This window comes from Macaca nemestrina, chromosome 4 (genome assembly GCF_043159975.1).
Source record: "Macaca nemestrina isolate mMacNem1 chromosome 4, mMacNem.hap1, whole genome shotgun sequence".
In the NCBI taxonomy this organism is placed as follows: Eukaryota; Metazoa; Chordata; class Mammalia; order Primates; family Cercopithecidae; genus Macaca; species Macaca nemestrina.
In genome coordinates, this window is record NC_092128.1 from 172,328,904 (window position 1) to 172,333,432 (window position 4,529).

The window sequence follows — 4,529 nt, forward strand, 5'->3', positions numbered from 1 at the left end:
TCATTTTCCATGCTCTTTGGTGGAATGTTTGGCATATGACTGAGTTACAAATAATGGAAGCAGGCTGAAGTCATAGGTATAACTTCCAGAAAGTATACTTGGAGGGTAGGGATTGTGCATCTTTCTCCTTTTTCCTTTCTGCAGGGTAAATTCCAGGCATCATATTTTTAGCTGGAGAATCCATATTGGCGAAGGACCACACACACTAGGATAGCAATGCAGAAAGCTCAGCATATCTGGGGTCCCCAGTGACTCTGTGGAACTTCTACGTCCGCCCAGACCGCCTGCTTCTGACTTTCCCCCGCTTTTTTTTCATGTCAGATGTTTAATGTGCCAATGATGGAACAAGGTTTGAGGCAGGCACATCTCACACATGAACGTGAAAACCCAATCATCGCACTTACAAACCACAAAATGGTCTACCTCTGGATTTTTTAGAATAAGAAATCAAAACCACAGGTTTTAAAGCCACTATTAATTTAGTTTATCTTAGCTGTTTCAATATCATGTTATTTAATAGTTTGTATTTTTACTCTACTTCGCAGTTTTTATTGTCTTATATTTTCTGAATTTGAGCCATATTTTGTTTCAGTTTCTCATGACTTGGAAGTTACATAGCCTCCTCAGAGTCTTCTAGTAATTGACTTTAAATTTTAAAGATACATTCTTTAACACATTTTTCTGATCATGTGTCCTCATTTGAAATAGCATGATAAATATATTGCACTTCTATTTTTGTCTTCTACCATGCTGGATTTTGCTAATACAACCCATGTAATTACTCTTAAATTATTTATAATCATTTCATATATTTTTTCTTTTTAAGTTTACTTTGTATCATTTGTATTTGTGTTTGTAATAATGCTTATTTAGACTAAATTCACCACAGGAATAATTTCAGTTCTTGATACTATTTATTTTCTAATACAGTGCTCTCAGGCTTGTGATCTTAATTTTTCTTTCCATCTTTTTTTTTGTCTTTGAGACAGGGTTTTACTCTGTTACTCAGGCTGGTGTGCAGTGGTGCAATCTGAGCTCACTGCAACCTCCACCTCATGGTTCAAGCAATTCTCAGGCTTCAGCCTTTGGAGTAGCTGGGATTACAGGGGTGCACCACCACACCAAGCTAATTTTTGTATTTTTAATAGAGGGGATTTCACCATGTTGACCAGACTGGTCTCGAACTCCTACCCTCAAATGATCTGCCCACCTCGGTCTTCCCAAGTGTTGGGATTACAGGCATGAGCCACCGTGCCTGGCCTCTTTCTTTCTTTTCTTTTCTTTTTTTTTTTTGAGACGGAGTCTCACGCTGTTGCCCAGGCTGGAGTGCAGTGGCGCGATCTCGGCTCACTGCAAGCTCCGCCTCCCGGGTTCCCGCCATTCTCCTGCCTCAGCCTCCTGAGTAGCTGGGACTACAGGCGCCCGCCACCGCGCCCGGCTAATTTTTTTGTATTTTTAGTAGAGACAGGGTTTCACTGTGGTCTCCATCTCCTGACCTTGTGATCCGCCCGCCTCGGCCTCCCAAAGTGCTGGGATTACAGGCTTGAGCCACCGCGCCCGGCCTCTTTCTTTTCTTAAAGACATTTTTAGGGTAATTTTTTTTTTTCCCCAAGAAAGGTATTATTATAAGCCCTTATATAAGATCTTAGGTGTTTATAAATATTTTTCCTGTTGTCTGAATTGAAAATTCTTAGTTTCCACATTTTTTTTTCCCTTAAAACTCTGTAAACATTTCATGTGTGTGTATATTTAAAACTTAATTCTATACAGAAGTATGAGATCATCTTGACTTCGTTTTTTCTTAGTGACCAGGTGTTTTCCAAGTGAATGTTTACACGATATCGTTCTGTTTTGTAGTTATAGTTTCAGAATGTTTTATGTGTAATTTATATGTTCATCTGTTTATTTTGTGGATCATGGGGAGTGAGTCTTTTTGCTTGCACAGTTAAGACTTTTTCAGTTTAAAAGCATTTTCTTTGTTCCTGATTTTGGTTATTGCTTTGCTTGTATTATCTTGGTATTCTCCTAAGAAAGACACTAAATTATTTATTTGGCTTTCCAAACTCTCCTTCAAGATCATCTTCTTGCTCATCGCTTGTATCTTTGTTTTTACCTTCTCTTTTAAAAGGTTCTGAAATTTGCCCTCCACCAGATGCCTTTGATTTGTCGTAGCGACATCTGCTTTGCATGTGCTCTTTTACCCTGCTATTAGCCTTTCAGTCTCTCTCCTCTGACCCTTCCTGCGCACTTTTAGTAAGTAGTGTGTTGTTATTATGATTTTAAAATCTCAGCTTGAGTTTAATTTAATTTCATCTTTTCATCTCTTCTTGAGTTCATGTCAACCTATTCACTTTCTGTGGCTCTTTGAAGAAGCCAGGCTGTCTTGTGGCTCGTTGAAAGCACCTAGTTTCCTAGAGCTTAATTCTGGTTCTTTCGGTAGATAATTCTCAGAGATTGGCTCTGTCTCTGAGTCTATAGTTGTTGTTCCCTTTTTCCTAGTCTCATATTGTTTGCAAGGCCTCAAGCTCTCTTTTTAAAATTTTAATTAAATTTAATTTTAAGTTCCAGGATACATGTGCAGGACATGCAGGTTTGTTACATAGGTATACATGTGCTATGGTGTGTGCTGCACCTATCAACCCATCACCTAGATGTTAAACCCCTCACACATTAGCTATTTATCCTGATGCTCTCCCTCCACCTCCCCCACTCCCCAAACAGGCTCCAGTGTGTGTTGTTCCCCTCCTAGTGCCCATGTGTTCTCATTGTTCAGCTCCCACTTATAAGTGAGAACATGGAGTGTTTGGTTTTCTGTTCCTGTATTAGTTTGCTGAGGATAATGGCTTCCAGCTCTATTCATGTCCCTGCAAAGGACATGATCTCTTTCCTTTTTATGGTTGCATAGTATTCCACGGTGTATATGTACCACATTTTCTTTATCCAGTCTATCATTGATGGGCATTTGGGTTAATTCTATGTTTTTGCTGTTGTAAATGGTGCTACAGTGAACATACACATGCATATACCTTTATAATAGAATGATTTATATTCCTTTGGGTAGATACCTAATAATGGGATTGCTGAGTCACATAGTATTTCTGGTTCTAGGTCTTTGAGGAATTGCCACACTGCCTTCCACAATGGTTGAACTAATTTACATTCCCACCAACAGTGTAAAAGTGTTCCTGTTTCTCCACAGCTTCACCAGCACCTGTTGTTTCTTAACTTGGAGAATCATCATTCTGACTGGTGTGAGATGCTGTTTCATTGTGGTTTTGATTTGCATTTCTCTAGTGATGTTGAGCTTTTTTCATATGTTTGTTGGCTGCAAAAATGTTCTGTTTTGAGAAGTGTCTGTTCATGTCCTTTGCCCAGTTTTTAATGTTTTGTTATGTTTTGTTTTGTTTTTTTTTACATTTGTTTAAGTTCCTTGTAGATTCTGGATATTAGACCTTTGTCAGATGGTTAGATTGTAAGAATCTTCTCCCATTCTGTAGGTTTTCTGTTTACTCTGACAGTTTTTTTTTTTTTTTTTCTGTGCAGAAGCTCTTTGGTTTAATTAGATCCCATTTATCAACTGTAGCTTTTGACGTTTTCGTCATGAAATCTTTGCCTGTGCCTATGTCCTGAATGGTATTGCCTAGATTTTCTTCTAGGGTTTTTATAGTTTGGGGTATTAAATTTAAATCTTTAATCCATCTTGAGTTAATTTTTGTATGAGGTACAAGGAATGGGTCTGGTTTCAGTTTTCTGCATATGGCTAACCAGTTTTCCCAGCACCACTTATTAAATAGGGAATCCTTCCTCCATTGCTTGTTTTTGTCAGGTTTTTCAAAGGTCAGATGGTTGTAGATGTACAGTCTTATTTCTGAGATCTCTATTCTGTTCCATTGGTCTATGTGTCTGTTTTCATACCAGTACCATGCTGTTTAGGTAATCGTAACCTTATAGTATAGTTTGAAGTCAGATAGTGTGATGCCTCCAACTTTGTTATTTTTGCTTAGAATTATCTTGGTTATATGGGCTCTTTTTTTGGTTCCATATGAATTTTAAAGTAATTTTTTTTTTTTTCTAATTCTGTGAAGAATGGCAATGGTAGTTAAATGGGAATAGTTCTGAATCTACAAGTTACTTTGGGCAGTATGACCATTTTTGTGATATTGATTCTTCCTATCCATGAGCATGGAATGTTTTTCCGTTTGTTTGTGTCCTCTCTGATTTCCTTAGCAGTAGTTTGTAATTCTCCTTAAATAGGTCCTTCACTTCCCTTGTTAGCTGTATTCCTAGATATTTTATTCTCTTTGTAGCAATTGTGAATGAAAGTTCATTCATGAGTTGGCTCTCTGCTTGTCTATTGTTGGTGTATAGAAATGCTTGTGATTTTTGCACATTGATTTTTTATCCTGAGACTTTGCTGGAGTTGCTTATCAGCTTAGAAGCTTTTGGCCTGCCCAAGCCCTTTTTTTTTCTTCCTTAGTCATAAAGGAAAAAATGATCTAGATTTGGCATCTTCCATAGAAAAGAGGAAT

General features: G+C 37.8%; 1 non-coding gene across 1 annotated transcript; it reads right to left on the bottom strand.

Moving 5' to 3' along the window:
• Positions 1-315: 315 nt before the first annotated feature.
• LOC112425082 (small nucleolar RNA U13) lies at positions 316-419 on the bottom strand. Its single transcript, XR_003016081.2, has one exon. It is a non-coding gene; the product is annotated as a small nucleolar RNA U13 (small nucleolar RNA).
• Between the last annotated feature and the right edge of the window lie 4,110 nt (positions 420-4,529).